Raw genomic sequence first — 26,094 nt, 5'->3', positions numbered from 1 at the left:
TTGAGAAGTCTCTATTGGTTTACCTCCACTGACATACAAGTCAAAACAGCAGGAAAAAGAAAAGTCTCTTCTCCAAAGTTCATCAGAAAAAACTAAGTATTCATGGCTGAAGACTCCACAAAGACCTGATCATGGACTCTGGCTTAGCAGCATTCATGGTGAAAAAACATCACCATGGCCCAGGTTTTGTAGAGGCTCATTTTTTACTTTCTAAGGAATATCATGCCCTGTAGCCAGGCTACATTGCACAGAGGTCTCATCTCTTCATCAAGCAATCTCACCACAACAAACACTTTTTCTGTGTGTGTGCAGATATCTGAAAGGAAGGCAAACCACACCTGCTAAAAACTTATCCTTTGCTCTGTAAGAACACTGGGCTGTGTCTGGCATCACCACTGGCACACAAAGCCTTTCTCTTCACTCTGTTACCAGAAGCAATTCGAGTGCAAAACTATCATCCTGAGACTCATTATCATCAACTACTGACCTGCAAAGATCTGTGCTTTTGCCTGGGCAGGGTGGCCCATCACAACACCACTGGACCAAAGAATAAGCACTCCAAGGATGTAGAGAAGATCAACATTCATTTTACTTCCACTATACATGAAGGAAAAATTCAGCATCAGTGGATTGGCTCAGTTCTTCCTTCATTGCTCTCCTGGGCTCCGGAACCTAAAGCAAAGTCACAGCAACCCCACTACCCCACGACTCCACATCAGGGACCCCCAATATCACTTAGTGAAGGCCATGGATATTCCCTGCCTATGCTGCAGTGAAGGTCCATGGCTGTCCTTACTTTACAGATCCTGGTGATGTTCAGAGCTCACCATGAGCTGTGGACTCCCTCACTGGAAAAGAAGCACAAGAGATTCTACCCTTTGTGGTCTCCTCCATGTCTGCCTGTACAACTCCATGTCATCCTATCATTCAGGTTCCATCACCACCACCACGCTCCTCCCTCCTAGTCAACAAACTAGCCATGCAATGGTAATGGATGCCTTGAGGAGATACCTCCCAATTCACTCCAATCCCCATCTCAGGGACCCACTCTGTCACAGGGACCTCATGCCCTGCTTACTCCCCTAGTGGGACAAGTATGAAATACATGTCATCTCTCCTGGAAGGGAACCAATAGCATCTGATGCTTCCTCGTGACAGCAAGAAGGCACAGAGCACCACACTTGTCGATGAAGAGGGAAGAATCAGAGGTTCACCATCAATAGCCAACCTGTCACAGAAAAAAAGGCTATGATGCTGAGTGTGGCACAAACTCTGAACCACTCAGTAGTCAAGACCTTAGAGGGTGCATGTCTAGGAAAACATGTGACTACCTCGTGCACACCCTCTTCACATCCATCTGAATACAGACCATCACTTGGTGCCCAATGAGGTACCGGCATGCTGATTCTCACCTGACACCTGCATGCAGTTCCAGCCATAGTCTGCTCATCTTCCCTTGAAGGAACCTGCAGAAAACATGGAGAAGACAAAGTCAGTGTTGAGTCAATGAGCACTTCAATTCCACAAAAACACTGACTCACACTGGAAATGTACCTGGCTGCTGGGATAACTGCATGAAAAACAATCCTGTCCCCACAGTCAAACCTCTCCTAAGTGAACCCCTGCAGACTCTCCTGTGCTACAGTCCTCCTGGCTGGGACACAGCAAGCACCCCAAACCTAGACACCATGTCTTCTTCAGTGCTCACTCTTTTTTTACCATCCATTTCACCTAAGCTGTGCCAAGTGTCCCCTCCCAGAGAGTGGCATTGCTGTGGATTCCATCCTTCCTTACTTGAGCAACTTCAAATCAAGCAGTGGGCTACAAATGCCAAGCCACACCTTTGTCATTTACACATGTGGAAGTGGCAGGACCTCATTAGTGGCCTGGGCACAAGCCCACACTTACCTGGATGTCTGTATGCAACCACCTGATTATACTGTGCTGCTCACTGTGACATGACTGTCCCTGTGAAAATGACATCAGAGAATACTGATTTAGTCCATGCAAGTCTCCTTCCACCAGCACATGTGAGTATTGTGGAGGTCACTGTGTTACACTGCGGCCCCTTTGCTTTAACACCTCAGTCTCAGGGGTGTTTCCTAGAAAAAATATGGTAAGAGAATTCTTTCTCACTTGAAGGGAAACCTGCAGAAGTTCTAAGGCTCAATATTCATAGTGGATGGTAGCAAGAATCCTGGCCTCCCCATCCACCTAGCCAACATGAAAACTACATTATGGGTCAGTTCCCCTACATGAAAATGGGACACTTACCAGCAGCCACTGGGAAGATTTCACCTTCACTGGCACACAGGGGAATCAGTGGGGAAAAGCAAAGTGTGCCCAAGTGCTCTCCCACAATGTACATCAGTAAAGAAGAAGGTGTTGCATGGCTGAGGGTAGCAGCATCTCCCAAGACCTTTTGGCAGGATACCTGGTGATGAAACATGTTAATACCAGGTTAGGCAGAGGCTCCTTCTGACCTGGATACAGACATCTGGCCTAGTAATCAGCTTGTACCCATGGTGGTATTTCCCTGGCCTTCCATAAGTGTACATCAACCAACTTCTTGATCACTCTGTATCCATGAAGGGAAAAGGAACAAGACCATGCTAAAAGGATACAGCATGTTCTGCAAGCATACAACATGCTCGATTCATTGACAACCACCACTGGTGTGGGAGGCTTCCACTCCACCACATACCAGATTGAAACTGAGGGAAGAATATCATCCCAAGGCTCTGATCCTCATCAAGTGGGTGCCTGCAAGTTACCTGTGCTTCTTTCCCAGCAGTCTGGTACTGAAGCATGCCACTGCATATAGAAAACAAGCAATCCCAGGACACAGGGACCTTGAACAGTACTTTCCCTACCCTATACAAAAAGAAAACTCACACAGACTAGATTTCTGATTTGTTAGTCTTTTATACTTGAATTTATTCACACAAAATATGGTAACGGCTACACTCAGGGCCCCAACATGCTCCACTGAAGCCTAGGAAGATCCATTTCCAGTGCTGTGATGGAGGCCATACTTGCTGTTATTTGAATCCTGGTGAGGTTCCAGGGTCTGGCCTTTCCTGGCTGTGAGGTCTAGAAAACACACCCGAAAGAACCCATCCTGTACTTTATCCTATGCCCTTCTTTTTCTCCATTTGCACAATCTGCACATCATGGGATTACTCAGGTGTCCATCACCACTGCAAGGACCCTCATTTATGCACACTGAAAGCCAGAGAAGAGAAAATGGACACTCCTGAGCAGACACCGGACAAACTGTTACAATCTGTATCTCAGGGAACTACTGTAGGATAATTATCTGAATCCTTGCTTTTTCTCTACAATGCCTAGTTTGTTGTTGTTGTTGTTCTTTTTTTTTGAAGCAAAAAATTTATTAGTACATTTCAGGTAAACATAACGATAGCATTCATCACAGGGAATTTGTACCTGTTCACGATGTATCTTTCTTCTTCTTTTTTTCCCATTCTCCTCCCCTCCCTCTACCTCTCTCCTTCTCCTTTGTTTACAAAAGCTTTGTTTCCATTTTTTCTTCTATTTTCTTTTCTTTCTTTCTTCTTTCCTCTCCCCCTCCCCTCCCTCTTTTGTTCCCCTTTACAATGCCCAGTTTAAAGGCACACTTTCGGCCTGGATTCAGTAGCACCTGATTCTACACCCTGATAGGAATGAGCCCCTTAACCTCACACTTGCCAAATAAAGGAGACTACCTCAGAGTTTCACTATCAACAATGAAAATCACATCTGAAAATAAGGTCTCTGATGTGTGAATGTGGGGTCAGCTCAGAACTCGACAGTCACAGTGACCTTCCTGGCATAAGAATCCAGCACATGACAACATCTCATTAGGCTATTACCCTTATGCTAGCCACCTGGATATTGAAGATTGGATGGGTGCCAATGGGCTGTAATTTATACTTTTGTTTTTCCTTGGTTTGTTCAAGGTTTTTTCAACACACTCATTCAAGTGATCACTTCCATTAACTTGAAAGCACCTACAGAAAACTGTCATTTAGGTCTCATCTTGCTCTTCCATGTCACTGACTCTTTCTGCCCCTCACCCAGAAACGGAAAGGCATCCTTCAGCTATGTGTCAATAGAGTCCTTAATTCTATGTAAATTGTATTCTCTGGCATGTCCAAATGTGTAATAGAGCCATCTGTAAATTTTTCAATGTTTACTGTTGTGTTATAACACCACCATGTCTACATCCAACCATGATGTGATGGATCCCTGAAATTGTACAGGTTCAATATTCATTTCTGTCTCATACAAAATGCAGTATTGCATTCACTAGATATTTTCATCATGTCTCTCATTTCATCCATTAGTACTTGTAACAAAACCTCAGTAACAAGTGTCAAGGACATCCTCATCACTCATCCCTGTATATGAAGATCTGATTTCCTGTGATGTGGTGAATACCCACATTAGCACTTATAGAGAGATCAGTCATGTTCTACTTTACAAACTTATTTTGCTTGCTGTGATGTATTCACCCATCTATGGACTCTTGTCATAGACTTCTGATTTGGTATATGTCTCATTTGCACTTATACAACTCCAAATTCCGTATGTCACTTCATCATTTCAGCATCCACTTATGTTATCTAGATACTTTCAGGCTTCCATGGATAAAGCCTTGTAAGAGAGTGTTGTCTGTCTTCAGTGATACATGCAAACCTTCCAAGGACAATATTTCAGAGATGGACTCAGTGAAAATTACATAAATCTCTTCTCCACCAGTAGCAATACAAGCATATTACATCTATTACATTCCAGAAAAGATGCAATGACATTTGATGTATCCTTGTAATATTAAGGTGATAATATGTTTTGAAAACATGTATCACCAGAAGTGGGGCAATATAATAAAGCCTAACACAGTCATAAAATGAATTGCTGAAAATGAGATGTCACTAGTGAGTGACTATCATCCCAGACCAATACACTAGCCAAGACCTTAACATCTGAGCACCTAGTTAGGAACTTGCCAGGATTATAGAAGATCAAACAGCCTTCACTGGACTATGACCATTTTATCATTTACCTTGTTACTAGGGTGACTGCAACAACCATCTTTTCTGGATCACTGTGTTCTCTTGAAGGGCATCTGAAAAAAATACAAAGCCAGTTTGGCATAGAAGGTGCTGTGTCAGAACATGAGCCCACTCCCTTTTTAATGTCCATTGCTAAAGGACAGCTAAACTCCTCAGGATACTTGGATTCACCAAACAAAAACAGTATTGTCAGAGAGCCCATATTTTGTCATCTCCACACCCTGGAAATTAACCTATGCTTACTGCAGTCCTAGAGTTCCACGATAATTTCAATTAACCAGTTCATAATCACTCCCTCAGCAGTCCTTGCTAAAACACCAATTTTCCCTATGGCATATAAAGGATAAACTCATATTTACTAGAACTGTGAAGGACAAACTTATTTCTTATAGGAGCAGTGACCACTAACTCTAGTAATAGTCAGGACACCCTCATCCCTTTCCTCTATAGATGAAGATCTGGTTTAGGGTACCTCAGCACTTACCTCATAACCCTCTATGGACTTTACTCACTCCCATGGGTAGGATAATCACAGTGTCTTCAGAGGAACTTGAAAATCAAATCATGAAAAATGATTTTGGAACCTATGTCATTCAAGGAAGACATTGACACATTCCCTTGGTCATGGTGTTCAACATGACAAATCATATTCTTATCACAATTACATGGCTAAAGCTGAACACTGAGGTAAAAGCCTACTAAGAAATACCATCTTGTTTGGAAGAAACACTAGCAAAATTCCCATGGTCAATACTAGGGGATAGGAAATATGGTCAATGACCTGCATCCCTATACAATAACCTATCACAATCTCTAAATAAGTCCATAGTACAATGTCATATTTACAAAAAGCATTACTGAAAAATCATATTTTGAACTGTGTTCTAAGCAGAGGTTACCACAGGAGTTCAAAAGCATCATTCATGATATAAATACCAAAAAATAAGAAATGCCTCTAATGATTTAAAGTCAACAAACCTGTACACTAGGATAAAACTTAATGGAATACCTGCCAAAGAGCCAGGGTAACATTGTGTTAGATATCCCATCCACTTTACCAAGAAATCTGAAGGTTATCTGTTGGCATCTTGGTAGGGACAATTTCTTAATTACCAGGTTAGTCATAACATTTCATAAATTACCACTCTTGAGTTCAATCACTATAATTTAATAACTGTTGGAATCTTAGACAACACTTTGAGATGTGTGTTTAGGACGCATCATCTTTCTCCTGAGGGGAGAAAAAAAGGACAACTTTAAAGTTTTTTCACCTCCATCATCAGGGAAACCAACTGAAGTACTTAGATCTTTAGAACTTCAAGGTCAGAGATGTTCTTCACACCATTTTCTCTTGACTGGCTACCTGTAGAAAAAATTATGGTCAATACTGTGATGTGGATCAGTTGAATAACTTACATGGATCCCTGCATATGCCTCCACACCTCCTAGGATTAAATTCAGAGTTTATCAAAACTTTATATAATAAGCTACTTGTTACTAGCAGTGGTAAACAGAATCATTCCTTTACTAAATATGTACAGGAAACATGCTAAAATAAATGTAAGAACCCCACACTTACAATATCCCTCTTGATCATCATGGCCATGGGTTCAACAAATTGTCACTGTTGGTCATCATGAGACTTACCACCGTATCTGCATGGAAATGTAAAAACATGGGTGACAAGTATATGTATGGTAAGACTTTTCTACTGGGACCCTTCAAATAACTTTCTTTATTGTCATTATTGCAAGATTTCATTTCTACCTGGACTCATCAACTCTACTTGTATTCTTGATTATTTTAGGATGAACATCATTGTTCCAAACCTCATTATCTCATGACTGCTAATATTTAACTTGTTAACTACCATGATGCATAAATGCATAATAATAACCTGAGTACATGAAAGTCATTTGAAATTCCCAGGGTAAATTCTCTCTAAATGTAAGATAATGCAATAATATGGTTTCTAGAATATGAAATACTGTATTCTTTATCTACATACTTACATTTTTTAAATCATATGATAAAAATTGTAGGGAAATAAACATCACTGACCCAGATATTTGATGATCTAATGGTCGGTCTGGCATGTGCTGTACATGAAAATATTTACTCTAATACAGAAATATCTCCTGATAATGAACTTTTTAAATTCACTGTTAACCCTTGACAGGAATCAAGACACAACCTACCAGGAACTGTTGAATAGCTTCTATTACATCCATGATCACAGGACTCTACCTGGATTCTTGTGGTTCTCCAAGGTCAAGGATAATGTCAGATAAGACAACATTTCTTCGTGGAATATCTGCCTAGTTCCTATGATTACTATAGTTGGGACTATGTGATAAATACTTGGATATGTGCAACCTCCTTACAGGGTTACACATTCTCTCTGAAATACAGAAAAGAAACTGCATGGTTTCAAGTGTTCCTAAGGATGTTATTATTCCTCACCTGAATACTGGCAAAGAAATCGTGATGGCAAGTGGTAGCAAAACCATAACCACTTGCCTCATGTGATCTGAAGATCAGGTGGTCTGTGCTTTAGTTTTGGTCTACATCAGCATTTGTTTGCATAAAAGCAATGTCTGCCATTAAAGGCTGATGTTAGATTAACTGTAATCTCATGATACAAATCTGAAAAGGCTTTAGAAAATACATCTTTAAGAATACTTGAGAAGGTAAAACCAGTAAGATTGCCAAGCTGTGCTGTGGTCTGGGCCTACGTCAGAATCTACATGAAACCACCTACCTACATGGTGTGCTGACCAACAGTTGAAAGGGTTACTATAAGGTCTTGACAGAAATCTAAAAATCCCAGTGTTTGGTGCACATCTCATTGCATGTCTATACCTGCAAATAAAGAAAAATCCATGTTTACTGTTACAAATTTATTTTTTACCTATAAACATACTGTTCTAGTCAGTGTTTCCAAGGAAACAGATTTACCACAGGATATACAAATTTATAGGACTGTCTTACAATATTCTCCCAAAAAGTCAAACCCAGAAAAGTGCAATAGATCTTTCCACATAATATTCCACATGAGTCCAGCCAGAGGCCTACAGCCCTCAGCAATGTCTCATGCAAGTTCATATCAAGAATCTGCATCAAAAGGCCCAAGGGCCAGTGGTAGAAGCTCAAAAGTCTATGCCAGCAGGGTGAACAATCTGTGCCAGAACACTGAGGGATCTGCACTGGAACCAGGGAGTGACACTCAAGACAAAGGCAAAGACCAGCAACCCCCCACCCACTGAGGGAGCAACAGCAAGAAAAGCCATTGAGTTCCAGTTCCAACGAAGCTTCTCCTGGGAAATCAGCAGCCAGCATTCCTCCCCTCCTATCCTCCTTTTATGCAGTTCTGGCAACAATCATTAGGTGGGTCACCCACATGCGGAATCACCCTCAGTTAAGCTGAGTATTCCCACTTAAGCTGGCCATTATTTCATCTGCACACATACCAAAAACAATTTCAGTAGAAGAATTTCAACAGTATCATTAACTACCTTGATGTCTGGAAACAAGATCTTTAATGAGAAATGTAACAGCAGCTCCTCTGTGCACTTGGAAAGAGCTTGATGGGAGAGCAAAAGACTTGAGAACACAAGTTCCAGTGTCACAGTTCTAATTTCATGGTTTCTCAGTGTTAGTCAAGGGTGTTATCTATCCTTCCTTATCACTTGCCTGCATACCTGGAAAGCTCCATTAATAAACATGTATGTACACAGTGATGTCTTGACCGGAACCTAAGTAGATCCATGTGATAAATACATTTAAGGACACAGTCTGTTCTATCAAGATACCAACAAATAACCTTGGTCCACTTTCATCATTAGGGAACCGTTAACACTCTTTGGATCCCATCAAAACTTCAGTACCAGCAACATTCTCAGAGTCATCATATTCTCTTCACATAACACCTTCAATGATTAAATGGTCAATACTGTGGAAAAAATAGTATATCTTACCAAGACACATATAGTTATTAGTAGGATTATTACTAAAGTCATTATATTTAAACTCTAAATGCTAAGGAATAAAAAAACAGCATTATTTCCCAACTGACAATTTTCTTCCTACCTGACACACAAAAAGCATGATAACACAAATATCACCTTGATTGCCTAGGTATCTGAAAATCAAATGGTCCATATATTTTTAAAGCCCACATCGTCACTCAAAAACCAGCAAAATCTCCATGAAAAATCACTGAGAAGCCTCACCAGCCCCAACCTCTGACTTTCCCCTCATCTTTATAAAATATGAACACTCTCATGTAGGGAACAGGAGAAGGGGACATTACCAGAACCTCTGCAGTAAGTCCTAGTCACCTGTGAGCCATGGCAGCACACAGAGAATTACAGGAAAGGTAGACAAATGAGACTGAGAAGAAGCTGAGCTTTGGGTCTGATCAGTGCTGCTCTGGGTGGCAAAGACAAAAACCGTCTAGCTTCCAGCACCTTTTATTCAGTACATGGGGAAACAAATGTAACAAGTGAAAAATAGAGTTCAGTACTTCACATTGGGATAAACAAGGTGTAACAAAAAGCTGGGGGACAGTGGAAATCTAAGAACAATGAGGAATTATGCAGATGAAGATTTGGTTCCTCCCTGGCATCTCTCACAGGTGTGGTCTTGTCCTGCAGATTGCAGCATGGGGGTGGGGGGGATCACTGAGGTCTCAGTTGTGACCAGAGGCCAAAATGCAATTATGTCTGGAATGTCCTAGCTGGGCTGTAGGCCAGAGAACTAGGCCCACTCAAATGATTTTTCCCTAGTATTATGTAGCATTGCTCCCAACACTCTCAGACAGTTATGATGCCCCTAACAATCCTTTGTCTCCTGTTTACAGGCAGCAAATGCTACAGTCAGTCCTTAGGCCCTAATGAGATCGGATTAGTGCATGCCTCTGTTACTCAGTGTTACGCAGCCCTGGAATTGACCATTATGGGGGTATTTGCACTAAAGAAGTTAATAGATTCCACACTTGGGGCATTTCTTTTGGGAGAACCAGTTATTAAGCATTTACCAGAATATGCTGGTGCACAAAGTAATAAATGAACAGGGAGAAGCACTATGAATGCTGACAACTCAATCTTTTTCTCATGAACTTCTTGCAACTTTTGTAGATGAAAGAATGTCAGTTTGCTCCACATATGCGTTAAAATACACTATTTTTCTAAACTGTTATATATTTTATGAAAAGAGATGTTAGACACTTTTATTACAAATTTCTTAATATAGTATTAATGCTGGTTAGGAACTTACAAATCTCGTCAAAAGTTTATAAATGTGCTTACAAAGATAGGTATTAAATAATTCTTATTATATAATTGTTCAAAAAGATTTACATAAGTGTATATATATATTACTAGACCTAGCATAGAAATCAGATACATAAATTTATAACATAGGTATAAATTTATAAAATCGCTGATACAGGTTTGAACACACACACACACACACACACACACACACACACACCTTCATCCATTCATCCTAGTGATAGTCTTATTACTAGTGGGTCTCTAGGGCTCAGACTTACTAAAATGTTTCTGATTTAAATCCAAAGAGCTGAAAACTCATAAGTTGGGTTGGAGATGCTTACAAGCCAGAAAAAGTCATGTTCTAGAATACATTAAGAGTAATAGGAATGCACAGAACGTATGAGAAACCCATTCACCAGCTGAAAGGGCCTCTGAGATTGGACAGAGTGGAAACAAAAAGGCCAATTCAAATCACAAAGCCAAATCTCACTAAAAGGTCTTTCTTTTGAAGACTGCATTTAACTGACCAGTAACCTAGCAAGTAGTAAATTTTTAGAATGCAGTTTAGCTGAAAAGCTGGTTTTATGAAGGAGTCAGTGACCACTGGAAGTAATCAATATGCCTGTCCCCATGGGCCATGGCCTAAGTACATATGGATTTCAGACCCCTGCTTCTAGTTGCATACTGGTCATGCCTCCTGATTAGCTCTGACACACAAAGAGCTCTGAAATTATCTTTCCTGTTCTGACTATACAAAAACAGCTGAACAAACTAAAAATCAGCAACTTTAATTAGATCTGTAAGAGCACTGAGGTCACATCACAAACTGCCACAGCAAAAACCAGACAGACATGCAAATATAGAGAATCACAGTTTACCAGGACCAGAGACATATGGAGATAGAAACTGTTAGGAAAAAATAAACAGCAACTGATGAACTGCTGAAAGCTGACTTCAGACTAACTCCAGAGTTAAAATCCACTGTACCCAGTTTTAGGGAGCCTCCTATACTGGTGTGGGTTTGGCCTTCAGAAGACCCACCAGGGGTGAGTAAAATATGAGAGACAATCTTCTCTTCTGTGAGCAGTGAAGAACAGAATTAACCACTTTGAAATAAGCCCAGACAGTTCTACTTTCTCTAATGAGATTGTGCTCAAGGGAAGCTACTTTGCTACAGCCTTATCTGATGAAGAGGAAGAGCAACTAGACATTGTTAGTCATTCTAGATTTTCTGTCTTGCATAAGAGGAAAAGAAAGTTGAGAAAAGTTACTGATGGCTACAACTCAGGAACTCAAGTCCATTAAAAAAACTGATATATAATTTTAAGGTGGAATGTTTCCCTTCCTCAAAATCTTATCCCTACACTGACAGAGCTCCTACATAAAAACAGTGGGTTACAAATGAGACACCTAAGAGAGACATTCTATTTAAGAAGAGGTTCTTAGGAGACTTGGAGACAGCATGGAAGTGGAAAACAATGGGAAATTAGAGAAAAATGGAATCTTTGGTGCACAGTTATAATAAACCTTAAATAGGAAACACCCAGGTCATGGCCAGACTAATATCATCTTTATACTGATAGCCTGACTGACTCAGTGCCCAACAACAAAATTTTGGATATACTAAAGGCAGGAAGAACATGCGATCTGAAGAAACAGAATGAGCATCAGTACTGGATTCAGATATAACACAGATTTTGAAATTGTCAGATAAGAAGCTTACAACAACTGTGATTGATATATTAAAGGTTTTATGGTATGCTAAAGAATTTATTTGGTCTTTGATCCCATTCCTGGCAAAGAATTTCAAAATCCCTTGGAACTTCCTGAGTTATGGGCATGTTTGTGTTACTGTTGATCTTAATGAAATGACTCACAGTAGATGCCTAATTAGCTTCAGGATCAGGGCTGGTCACTAGAGAGATCAAACTCATGATTAGAAAGCTGGAATCCTGGGCCAGTCTGAACTCCATGAAGGAGAAAGCACTGAAGATTGAACTCAGTCACATACCCAGTGGTTTACACAGTCATGCCTGTGTGATGACAGCCCATACGAAAACTCTGGACACTGAGTGGAGCATCCCAAATGATGAACACACTGCAGTGCACACACAATACTACATCCAGATTCCATAGAAATGATACAAGAGCACTGAATCCCGGGCCTTCCAGAACTTTTCCTGTGTGTTTCCTTCATAATAAAACTGTATCTGTAAGAACAGCATTTTCTGGAAGCTGCACTTTTGAGCCTGGCGGTAGAACCACTGAGCTAAATCCCCAGCAGTACAGCATTTTTAATGTGTTCTGTGAACCATTAGAGTGAATTATCAAAATTGGAATGGTTATTGGGACTTCAAAATTTATAGCTTGTCAGTCAGAAGCATAGGAAATATGGGGACTACACTTGCTGCTGGCATCTAGAGTAAGAGGCAGTTTTATGGAGGGCTAAACAATTAAATTGTGAATTACAGATGGTGCCAGAATCAAACTGCAATGAGTAGAATTGAATAAGAGCAAGAAACAATGGAAAAAGTAGAAAACATTTAAGAACACATGTGGAACAGAAGAATTACAGTCAGTATGCTACAGAGAAATTTGTATATCATTGTTTATGGTGGCATAAATTCAAAATAGCCAAGATATGGAATCAGGCTAGATGAAAACAGATAAATGGTTGAAGAAAATATGATATGTACAAGCAATGGAGTGTTATTCAGCCATAGAAGACACAAAATTAAGTCATTTATGGTAAATGGATGGAAATAAAGACCATCACAATAAGTGAAATAAGCCAGACTGAGAAAGATAAGTACATGGATTTTTTACAAAAAGTACATGAAAGCAGGAGGGACACTACTTGACCAGAGAAAGGGAATAAAGAAGAGGAAGAAGTAGGTGTGAGGCAGGGTAATAGGGGGCTAGATATGATCAAAATATGTTATAGGCCTGTATGAAAATCCCACAAAGAAAACAAGCATTTTTTAAAACAACGGTACCCCAAAATTAATACCTATAAAAAAGAAGAGTTCAATAACATAATCAATAAGAAATGGAAACTCTAACAAAGGATCAAAAGGAAATGTGAGATACAAAAAAACATTGTAGCAGAAATGAAGAATGCCTTGAAGGATGATCAGGCTAGAAATGACTGGGGAAAAGATCAGTGAGCTGGATGATAAGTCAACAGAAACTCCCTAGGCTGAAAGACAAAGAGAAAACAAAAGAACAAAAAAAAAATCCCAGAACATTCAAGAATTGTGGGACAATTACAAAAGTCATAACATGCCCATAATGGGAACTCTAGAAGAAGAGAGGAACATACAAAATAACTGAAGTAATAGTAGCTCAGAATTTTCTAAAATGAAGGACACACACCAAATCTCACGTTCAAGAACATTTACAACAATAAGCAAGGTAAATACAGAAAAAATTATAAGTACACGTATCAAACTCAATGTGTAAAAATCAAAAACAAAGAAAATCTTGTAAAAAGCAGGGAGATAAGACCTTACCTATGGAAAGACAAAGGTAAGAATTACACCATCATTCTCAGAAATCATGTAAGCAAGAAGAGAATGCAGGAAAATATGTAAGGCGTTGAAACAAATAACCCATCCGTACAATGCTAAAATTCTTTGTATGCCAAACTTTATTTCTGACATAAAGAAAAATGTCTTTTTCAAATAACAACTGAAGAAATGTAATGCTAACAGATATGCTAGACAAGAAATGTTCCAATAAGTTCTTTAGAGATAGAAATCAAATATGACAAGAAAGAGACCAAGGAAGCAGAAAGGAAAGAAGGAATTAAGGAAGGTAGAAGGAAGAAAGACAGGAGAGGGGGAGGAAAAGAGGTGGGGAGAGGCGGACAGTAACAAGGGAAGGGAGAAAGAAAAGGCATTGGAGAGGAATAAAGAATGGTAAAATAGAACATTTTATTCTTAATCTATTAGACAACTGCTCAAAGTAATAGTAGCAACACTATATTGGGTGCATATAATTTATGAATGAGTGGAATTGGTGACAGCAACAGTGGCAGGGATGGTGAAACTTTTATAGCTTTCAATGATACAAACAGCCTGCTGCAGCACAAGTGCCATAGGTTTGCCACCACTGGCATAGGGAGTAGTAGCACGGGGGAATTGAGAATCCTCCGCTCTAAGGTACCTATGTTAGCAGAGAAGCAGTATACTGTTATTTGAAAATGAACAAGTGAGACTTGGTGGTCTTAGATAAGCTGTAAATATATATTGCAAACTCTATGCCAAGCACTAACATTTTTTTAAAATTTTTATTTATTTAATATTTCTTTTTGGTACTGGGGATTGAACTCTGGTCCTTGCACTTGCGCAGCAGGCGGCAAAACCACTGAGCTAAATCCTTGCCCCACACAAACATTTTTAAAAGGTACAATTGCTATGCTAAGTGAAGAGAGAAAATGTATTCATTAAAGAAACAAGGCAAGAAAAATGACAGAAGGACTGCTCTCTAGAATATATAAAGAACTGAAAAGAATCTGACCCCCGAGATTCAAAGACCCAATTCAAACATGGGCACCTGAAGGGAACAGACATTTCTCAAAGAAGTAAAAGCAGCAAACAAATATATGAAAAAATGTTCAACATTACTCATCATTCAAGAGATGCAGATGAAAACAACACTGAGATTCCACCTCACACCACAAAGAATGGCTGCTATCAAGAAATCATCCAATCACAAACGCTGGCAGGGTTGTGGGGAGAAAGGAACCCTTCTCCACTGCTGGTGGGAGTGTAGACTGGTGCAGCCACGGTGGAAATCAGTATGGAGATACCTCAAAGAACTAGGGCCAGAGGTCCCATTTGACCCAGCTATTCCCCTGCTGGGGATCTTCCCCAAAGAATTAAAAGAATCATACCACAGTGATATATGTGACCCCATGTTCATAGCGGCACAGTTGGTAATAGCTAAAGCTTGGAGGCAGCCCAAGTGGCCATCAACTGGAACCTGGATAAAGAAAATGTGTGGGTTTTTAATAAAAGCCATAAAGAATGAAAAAGAATGAAAAACTAGAGTCATTTATAGCTAAATGGATGTATATCAAGGCCATGCTCTTCAGGGAAACAAATAGGACACACATGTGTAAATACCAAATACTTTGGCTAGTGTGAGAAACTGATAGTGTAAACAAGGGTTAAAGTGATTAAAATGGATAATGGATCATTTGAAATAGGAAAAAAGGTCCAAAGACGAAGGGGTGAAGGGAGGGGAATGGGAAAGATAAAGAGGGAAAGGAAAAACTATGAGAAAAGAAAACATAAATGGAAATGATGTCTATGTAAATAGGGAAGGGTGGAGGGGAAGAAGGGCACACAGGTAATGGGAGAAAAAAATAAGAACCAAGATACATCATGTACAGGTACACACACCCAATGATAAATGGAAATGAATCATATACCTGAAATGTACCAATAAAAGAGCTTAAAATTTAGAAATTAACAAAGCAACAAAAGAAAAACGAGGGAAGATTTTTGAAGAAATGAAAAACTGTCATGACTAGAAAACACAAGCATGGTAGAGATTAACTGAACTATATCAATGATTATTGTTAATCTGAATTACCTAAATATATCAATTTAAACATAAAGACTGTCAGAGTATACTTTTGAAAAAAATTCAAGTATAGCTTTTCTAGTCTGCATAATTCCATTGGACATAAGTGAAAGTGGAAGGATAGAGAAGGATGATATACCATGGCAACACAATCCAATGAAATCTGAACTAGCAATATCAATTTCAGACAAAGCAGACTTCAAGAAAGATTCAGGGATAAAGCATTGTACTAGATAATGATAAATGGAGTCAGGTCTCCAAGAAAGCATAGTAAATCTTAACATATATGCACCTGAACAACTGATTCTCAAAATATGGGGGAATAAAGACCATTAGAGCTACCAGAAGAAATAGACACATACCTTATTATAGTTGGAAACTTCAACTCTCTTCAATCAGTAATTGATAGATGCAGCTGAAAGAAAAAATGGAGGTGCATAGTTGAATGAAAGGCCACCATCAATTCATTGGATGTAACTGACATTTCATAAATACTTCATCCAACAAAGCAGAAGAAATTCTCTTGAAGCTCACAGGGAGCATTTACTAAGACAGACCCCGTTCTAGGACATGGGACAGATGTTAACAAATCATAGTTTGTTCTTGTACTACAATGAAATTAAGCTCAATATCAATAATAGAGACATAGCTAGAAAATTTCCAAAATATTTAGACTGTAACACACTTCCAAATAACATTTATCAGGAGTGTCTCAAGAAACTTTAAAATATTTTAAAGTAAATGATGAGAACACAAATTATCAAAACATGGTGAAGGCAGCAAAATCAGTGCATAGAGGAAAGTTGATAACATTGAAAGCATAGTGTTAGAAAAAAAGAAACAGTAATCTAAGCTTTCACTTTAGGAAGCTACACAGGTGAGAGCAATATAAAATGAATCTAAGGGCCGGGGATTGAGCTCAGTGGTTCTACCACCTGCCTCACAAGTGCAAGGTCCCAAGTTCGATCCCCGGTACCCAAATAAAGAAATAAATAAAATGAATGCAAACAAAAGAAAAAAACAATAAAAATTATTGCATAAATCAATACAATTGAAAAATAGAAAAATTTTTAAATATTGCTAAAAGCAGAATATGGTTCTTTGAAGATCAATGAAATCGATAAATCCTAACCAGGCTAATCAAGACAAAGAGAGAAAGAGGTCAATTACTAATATCACAAACAAGAGAGGACATCAATACTGAGCTCATTGAAATTAAGATAATTAAGAGTATTATGAACAACTCTATGCTGTCAGAGACCAGAGAAGTGAGGCCTAACTGGCCTCTCTGAGCACAAAGGAGAAAGGCTGAATTCAGGGTGACTCCATATTTCGGGTTCCAGGGAAAAGCTAGAACACCTAAGATTAAGTTGTTCACTGGAGTAAGTACTAGTGGATATTGGAAAGCAGATGAACCTTGTGCTACTTTGATTGCTTGTACCAGTGTTTAGGTGAATAAATACAAGATGAGCCAGATGCTGGGGCTCCTAAGAGGCAAGAGCCCCCTGGCTGCCCAAAGTTAAATGAATTCACGTCTCTTTGTCATTCATCCTTGCTTGCCCCCAGGTCAAGAAGACCAAAGTACCAGGTCTAGGTCCCAGTAGAAGGCTTGACATGGCCAGTGGGGTGGGTCAGCTACACTATGTCACAAATTTGATAATTTAAATGAAATGGACCAATTCCCTGCAAGATACAATCTACCAAATATATAGGAGAAACAAAATGCCAGAAACTAGAAACAACCAAATGATATCAATAAATGAGCAGATGAACAACCTTTAGTACATTCATACAATGGAATATCATGAAGTAATGAAAAAATCAATAACAAGATCAAAAGAGGGGCTGGTATGCAGTGTAGTGGTAGCCTGCTTGCCTAGTATGTTCAAGGCCTTGGGTTCAATCTCCAGGACTGCATATCAGCAACAAAACAAAAGGAAATATACATGCAAAGAAGCCAGGTGTGGTGGCACATGCTGTTAACTTCAGGTACTTAGAAGGATGCGGCAAGAAGACCACATGTTCGAGACCAGCTTGGGTAACTTGGTGAGATTAGATCTCAAAATAAAATTGAAAAGGGTTAAGAATGAAGTTCAGTGCTTCCTGTATTCAACTTCCAGTAAGGGGGGGGGGGAGATGCATGGAGAAACCTTCCGTACATATTGCTAATTGAAAGTATTTGGCCTAAAAATCCTCCCTACTGTATTACTCCAACTGAATGACATCTGGAAAAGGCAAAATTACAGGCACTTGGGCTAGGGAGTGAGCTTAGAGCTCAGTGGTAGAGCACTGCCTACCATGCTGGAGGACCTATGTTCAATTCCTTGCAGTGTGGGGACAAATATATAGATGTAGATGTAGATATAGATATAGGTATACATTAGAAAGCATCAGGTGTCACCAGGTTATTAGGTTATTAGGTTTGGGGGCAAATGGGAGGGGAGGTGTAAATATATGAAGAACAGGGAAGTTTCAGCATAAAGAAATTATTCCATACAATACTATTAGGATGGATATATAACATTATGCATTTGTCAAAATTCATAGAATTACACAACACAGAGTGAACCTTAATGTAAACTATAGTCTTTACTTAATAAAACATATAAAAGTGTTGGTTCCTTAACTGTATCAAATGTACCACACTAATGCAAGATGTTAATATGAAGGGAAACTGTGGAGAAGAAAATCTATGGGAACCCTGTACTATTGACTCAAATTTCTGTAAAACTAAATTCTAAAAACCAGTCTATTAATTTAACAAAAATAGCTATCACTTTTAGATACCTTCTAAACCTACCTGCAGTAGGTAGATTTTCCTTCTCCGGTCTTCCTTATCACCCTGAGGACACAGGAAGGGAACACTACATGTTCCCTTTCATTCATGGATTTTAGTTTTGTTGTTTTTGTTTTCTCCTCTCCTGGAATGACAGGTAAGCTTCGTTAGTTTTCTGCAGTCATTATTGGCAACCACTATCTCTTCCTGTTCCCAGCCTGAACATAGTCTTGGCTAATTACTACCATAATCTTTACTTAGTTGTTGTTTGGCACAATGAATGATCACTCTTTCCTAAGCCTGAACTGTTTCCAACACATTCCATAGTAGAGTTATAACTGTCTCAAGTGTCTGCTTGGATCTTGATCATTTTTTAGGCCAAACGATCAATATTTGTTCTTATAGAAGTACTATTTTGTCCCTAACCTACTTCTTTCAAAATGAAATGTTTATGGATATTTTCCTTCTTGCACATTTCTTCACACTGGAAACTCTCAGAACTCTTGAAAATATGGATGCTTCCCCAGTTTTATGCTCTAGAGCACAGGTTAGCCAACTATGCTTGTAAAGGGCTTGATAATAAGTACTTCTGGTTTTGCCAACTTCTGTCACAAAAGACTCACTGTGTCTTTCTATTGTGAAAGCCATCCACAGGAGTTTACACAAAGGAGTCAAATTGAGCCTCAGTAGCCCTAAACAGTAAGCTGCTCTACACGTGCTGCCTCTGAACTTCTTTCTCTCCCTGTCTCACTTTACCTACCAGTGTTTTGTGGATCACTTCCTACGTAAACTGCCCTGGGATCTGGTATCTCAGGGTCAGTAACCCAAACTAAAGGTAACTGCAATAGAAAGATGAAACATGCATTAACATGGTGAATAGATTTGAAACTAAGATTGATGGTGAAAGAAATTGTGAACACAAAATGAGAAGACAGATGTAAGAGAACTGAGAAAAGATAAAGCACTCCACAAATATAAGGTCAGAACATTTATATTATGGTTGTCATTAGAGTCTGAACCAGAAAATTGCTGTATAAAACACTGCCAATTCAAAGCTACTCTTAATTAGGAAGGCAAGCAGTCATATGAACAATATAAAACAGATGATTGAAAAATAACAGCATCAAAGTACTATATAAAATTTAAGCTTCATGTTTCATATCTTTTTATGGATTTTTCTGTCAAATAAAGTTGGTAGAATAACAATGTCTCCATATAAGTTAGCCGGATCAAAAAAGGTAACATTTGCAATAGTGTTTTTGACCTATTTTGAAAGTGAGAAAAACGTTAAAGAGCTGACTTTTCTTTTAAACATAACCTATCCTAATTTCCTTCCTGTTTTCCCAAACACAATGAAACTCATTAAATTGGTGTCTATTCATGTTCACGGTTTTATGATTTTCACCCCACATCCATGGCCCTATAAGCAATATACACTGTAAGTTTTGTGATTTTAAAATTTACATAAATATGATCATGCTGTTCAAATCATTCTGTAACTTGCTGTGATCACACACCATTACCACTGAGACCCATCCATGCTGATATATGTTAATTGAGTATACACACATCTTTGGAGAGATCCTCCCTCTTCTATAGGATAAGTTATTTTGTGTGTCCTTTCATAAAATACATCAGGGATTCTCAAGTGGAGCAATTTTGGCCAGGGCAGTGTCTGGAGCCATTTGGGGGATGTGACACTGCCATCTAATGGGTAGAGGCCAGCGAAGCTGCTAAGCTTCCCACAGTGCACAGGACTGCTCCCACATTGAAGAAGCGTCTGGTCCAAAATGTTAACAGTGCCGAGAAAAATCCGTGGTATAAATAGAAACCATCTATTCTACATTCCTGAAGAACTCCTGAAAATGGGGAAGTAACCCAAATAGACCATGCAAACTGAGATAGTACACATTCTGCCTGATGGATCATCAGAACTGTGTCTTCCATGCACTAGAGAATGTTTGCTTCTTACACATGGATTTTCAACTGTTTTATGGATAACCATTATTGCTTATTTTGGGGGGTTGTGTTTATGGGCATGTGTACTGTGTGTGTGTGTATTATGTGAGGAGAGAATACCCACAAGTTGGATCCTTTGGATTCTTCATATTGATAGGAAAATATAATGAGATTTATATAACTAGATTTAAGGTAGCAAAGAGTAGCCATATTTTAGGATCTCATACATGGTGTTAAAAGATAATTTTTAAATGATAAAATCATGATTCTCCTATACAAAAATAAACATGTTAAAGATTTTACTCTGCTCATTAATTTGAAAAATGTTAAGGTATTAACCAGTTTAAAAGAGAATCCAAAGAATAGACACAAGGGCCAGGGATTTAGCTCAGTGATTTTGCTGCGTGCCGCACAAGCGCAAGGACTCAAGTTCGATCCCTGGTACCAAAAAAAAACAAAACAATGAATAGACACAAATAGAGTGGACTCTTGACTTACAAACTCAATCGGTTTCCAAGGACTGGTTGTAACTCAAGTTGGTTGTAAGTCAATACAGCTGAGATCTGAATATTTACCTGGGTGCACACTATAGATAACAAAAGGCAGACTTAGGTCCATTAACCTAACTAACCCAAGTTGTTCGTATGTCAGGCCAGTCGTACCTTGAGGGTCCAATGTATAGGGGAAAAACAGTGAAATGAATGTGCAAACTGAGGCAAGATTGGCTTTTCCATCATAGGAGAGAGAGACTGAGCTTCTCTCCTCTGCCAGACAGGAAATAATTTGTTTATAAACAATAAATGCTTTGCATTTCTATCTATTATCAATCATTTACAAAGTTGTAAAACAGCTCCCAAAGAACAAGATAACCCAATAGAGAGTACGACTTTTTTTCCTGTAAAGGCATACATTTAAGAATGTATAGCCCAAACTTCAGACTATATACAACCTACTATTGTGATTATCTTGTGTAAGCTGTGAAGCAAATACAGGATTTCCACTACTCCCAAGAGTATGGATGTTTCTTTTGTCAGTCATCATGGGAAGAACACATTCCAGGGCAGTAAAACAATGCCAGGCCCAGGTTGAGACAGTTTGGAGAACTTCCTTCTCTAAGGTGGGAAAAATTGGACCTCAGTCCCAAAGTAGGGAGGTACCCAGAGTCGCCTGTCTCTTGCCTCCCTGATCTGCCTCCCTACCATAGGATGGATGTGGGAATGAGGCAGGGTTTCATAGTTTCAGTTTGGATGTGTCAGTTCTAAACCTATCTAATTCTCCTGGCTGTTGTAAATTATTCTGTTTTAAGTTTCTTTTCCTTGATTTTCAAGATAAAGTGGATGATTTTAGCACATTTTAGATATGAGGCATTTGGAGAAGGAATGACCTTGCTTGGAGACCATAATAGGATGAATCATCAGTGGTCATCAGGGGAAGACAGTGATATCCAGCAGCATTACTGCCCAGAAGAAAGACGAAAAGGCAGGGGTCAAAAGTGACTGGGCCTGAATATTCATTAGGCACTAACCTGGGGACATCAGAAATAGGGAAATAATTGGAGGAAGGACAGTTTTCTGCAGTTTTGCTGATTTGAGCTTACACCATGGAAGCTGGGCTCGAATCTGAAGTATGCCCTTTGCTGTCAAAGATTATTAAAGTCTGAGACTCGTGTTACTGGTTGTGGGAACATTTTATAAACCAGAAAGATTGAAAATGCAATGATAAAGGTGATACAATAAATGGGTGCTTTTCTTCAGTTGTAAAATTCAGTTCCTAATTTGGCCTAGAAATGGTGAACAAACTCATATTGAATAGGTAACAAGACAATCAACAGCAAGAAAAAAATCAAGATCATGATGATCCAGTCTTCCAGAGGATTTAATCACCTGCCATTGGAATTACTATGCTTAAGACACCTTCTGCAGAATTCTTTGCATAAGCCTATTAGAGACAGTTCATGAAATGTGCTTCTCATTTTGTGCAACCTATTCAGATATAGGTTTGGCTTTATACTCATAAGTCCAAGACCACGGAAATTCACTCTCTTATTTTATTTAGTAAGAATTAGTACACTAAGCCTAAATTTTACACTTCTCAGCCTAAATGTCAAGGACAACTGTAGGTACATGATTAGCCCCCAGATGGAATTTGCATCAGAAAGGCAGCATGCCTGATAGAAAGGTCTGGAACCTTGGTCTTAAATTGCACCCTGGCACCTACTAATTGAAAAATCTTGAATAATTTGAATCTCAATGGGTTTTTATTTAATCTTATTAAAATGAAGGGTTTAACCAGATGATTCTTTTTTTTTTTTTTTTTGGTACTGGAGATCAAACTTGGGACCTTGTGTTTGCAAGGCAGGCAGTGGAACCACTGAGCTAAATCCCTGGTCCCTAACCAGATGATTGTTATTGGTTCATCTAGCTAAAGTTTCTTGGATTTTATAAAGCAGTTGTCCAGAATTCTTCCAGTTTTGCATGTGGCAGAGGAACAGATGTAACATATGGAAAGATAAGAGCCAAGAACTCTGACTTTTTCTCCACAGAGTTACCGACTAAACATCAAAGTGTTTGTATCTGATTTTTTAAATGACTTCAAATTTTGTCTTTTGTTCTCTTTACATCCATAGCTTTTTCACATACAGAGTAAACTAGTTAAATTAAGTCAAATAATAAGGAAATAATTGACATCTATTAAAACTATTAAAAATCAGGAAAATACATATGCTGGAAAAGCTATAGGAAAACAGCACACACCCATGCTGATGTTACTGGCAAAACATTCTGAGGAGACATTTTGAATATACTTATCAAGTATCATAAACTTTTTTGACTTACTAAACCCCCTAGTCCAAATTTATATGTAGGATTGCTCTATTTCTCCAATTCTAAGTTTCAACTTTAAAATTTAATATCAATTCAATAATGTTTAAAAAGGAAAAACCAAATATACTAAAATATTACTTGATACACAATAAAAGAATATGTATACCTTGGAATAAAAGAAGTATGAAAATTTTAAAGGAGAAAAATCCATATACAAAAATATACTCAAAGCAGACTTAGCTTTTGTTTCTTTGTTTGTTTGTTTTTTCTTTTTGGTACCAGTGATCGAAATCTGGGCCTTGTGCTTGCGTAGCAGGTGGCAAAACCACTGAGCTAAATCCCTGGCCCAAATTAACCTGGGAAGTTGGATTGGTTTTGTTTTGTTTTGTTTCGGTACCAGGGATCGAACTCGGGTCCTTGTGCTTGCACAGCAGGTGGCGAAACCACTGAGCTAAATCCCTGGCCCTCTTTGCTTTGTTTTTTGAGATAGGATCTTGTGATGTAATCTAAAACGGCCTTATACTTACTATGTCGCTCAGACTGGTGCTTCACTCTCCAAAAATCCTCCTGTCTCAGCCTCTTGATTCTAGGATTATAGGCACCCCTCTGTGTGACATAGAGCAGAGTTATTTACAATTTCAAAAAATAGCACTGGCATCTAGTAATAAGAAAATGATTAAATAAAACATGTAATATACAAATACAATGGATGTAACACAGCTCTTAAAAATTCTACAAAAAAGTGAAAAAGGAGGCATAGTTCCAAATTATTGTTACAAAATCTGTAAAATGTATAAGTGCATAAAATATAATTTTATCAACTTATCAATATGTTCATATGGATAAAAATATTAAAAGATTTCAAACAAATGAGAAATTGTGTCACTAAGATACTGGAATTGCATATATGTGTGTATTTTTAAATGTCTTTCATATAGTTAAAATGTTTCAATCACAAGTAAAAGTCCTTAGAAACACTCATGTTTGTATTATACATATTTAAAGTGTACAACATGATGTTTTCACATATAGTCCACCAAAACAAAGTATATATACTTCAGAAAAAAACATATAAATATTTTAATACTCAATTTATTGAGACATCATGAGATTAATGTAAGTTACCTTTGGCCTCTACCATTACAAGAGGTGCTCAAAGTGGTGCCTGTGCACTTCCAGACATTTATTAGTATGGCAAACTGCTGGGTTTTAATGTTTGTGATGCTTTTAAAACATTTAAAAGAGTCGTTTTGGACTTACATCCTAATTTCAATGTTATCCTCACCATCAGGACTTCTACCATGCACTGGTACTTCAAAAATTTTTATTAATCTTTCAGATATTTGTAGTGCATCTGTGAGTTAATTTTATCAGAGGGAGGGAGTTTCTTATCTCTTATATAATTAATTGAGGCTTTCATACATGACTTGATAATTATTGGTTTCCCCTTAAAAATATTACACACTATTACACACACATGCACAGTGAGAGTCTTGTGAGTTCTCTACCCTGTGACACTCAACCAAAGCCTTATATAATTTTTCCTTTTGAATTTTTTTATTCTTTCCGAGAACCTTTGACATTTTTTACCATTGATTTTTTTTTTTTTTTGGCACCAAGAATTGAACTCAGGACCTTGCGCTTGCCCGGCAGGTGCGGCACTGTTGTGTTAACCCCTGGCCCCTACCTTCGAAATTTAAAACATTGGTTGCTTATACCCTGGTCCTGGATAGATTTGTCAGTTTTACCTTGGCTAGGGCTAGGTGTTTTCAAACCGACCATTGAATGTTTTCCCTCAACTTTAAAAAAACTTCCGTTTGTTCTGGAATCTTTTAAACATGCCAATAACCCATACACTGGATGTCTACTCTGTGGCTCTACCTGCTTTTTCTAAGCCTGCTAGGACATAGTCTTGGGGAAAACCTCCCCCGCTCTGAGTCTGAACCTGCAGAAAGCTGTACCACCAGGAGAGAGCTTGACCATGGCACGCTGCGGGCCAGGCCCCTTCCCTCCCTTCCAACCTACAGCCGAACCAAAGGAACGAACGGAAATGTGAGGAGGCAAAGCCCGCAAAGCTTGTTCAGTACAGAGGGGTCTGGAGGACTGGGCCTCAATCACATTTTTTACATACGTCAGTTTTAGAAACCTCTCCCAGGACTGAGACTCCACCGCCGCAGTCCAGCACTGCAGCCGCACGGGAAGGTACTGCTAACGGTCGCCAAGTGCGCGCCAGTTGGGAAGTGCCCGGATGTTCTTAAGATGCATGCCCATTGTGGCGCAGATACCCAAGAGTGCTCATGTGCAGGAAGTAGTACTGAAGGAGGCGCAAAAAAATGCCATGACATCAATGCCTAGAGTCCTACAAGTTCAACTAGGCTGTAAGAGAACTTCAATAGTGGGGTTTTTTTATGGCAGTTTATCTGCCTGATCCAAGACCCCACCCAGGACCACACACTGCAATTTCCTATCGTGTCATTTTTCTTTATTAAGTTTTATTAGTACATTATTGCAGTACATAATGATTGAATTCCTCGTGGGGAGTTGGTACATGTACATAACACATCTTCATTCTTTTTCCATTCCTTTCCCTTCAT

At 38.8% G+C, this 26,094-nt stretch overlaps 1 long non-coding RNA gene across 1 annotated transcript; it reads right to left on the bottom strand.

Annotated features, from left to right (window-relative positions):
- Nucleotides 1–434: 434 nt before the first annotated feature.
- On the bottom strand, nucleotides 435–25,706 carry LOC147822888 (uncharacterized). Its single transcript, XR_015445219.1, has 14 exons — nucleotides 25,632–25,706; nucleotides 24,028–24,106; nucleotides 18,744–18,864; nucleotides 16,306–16,358; nucleotides 15,249–15,337; nucleotides 7,837–7,937; nucleotides 6,655–6,730; nucleotides 6,347–6,438; nucleotides 5,560–5,624; nucleotides 5,066–5,128; nucleotides 2,275–2,434; nucleotides 1,909–2,102; nucleotides 1,413–1,466; nucleotides 435–1,228 (listed from the first exon to the last, which is right to left on the bottom strand). It is a non-coding gene; the product is annotated as an uncharacterized LOC147822888 (long non-coding RNA).
- Between the last annotated feature and the right edge of the window lie 388 nt (nucleotides 25,707–26,094).

Source organism: Heterocephalus glaber, unplaced genomic scaffold (assembly GCF_053883595.1).
Source record: "Heterocephalus glaber isolate CG9 unplaced genomic scaffold, H.glaber_assembly_v1.0 deba00001608, whole genome shotgun sequence".
Classification (NCBI taxonomy): Eukaryota; Metazoa; Chordata; class Mammalia; order Rodentia; family Bathyergidae; genus Heterocephalus; species Heterocephalus glaber.
Note: the sequence above shows the minus strand (reverse complement) of the source record. Positions and strands in the feature narration are given on the sequence as shown.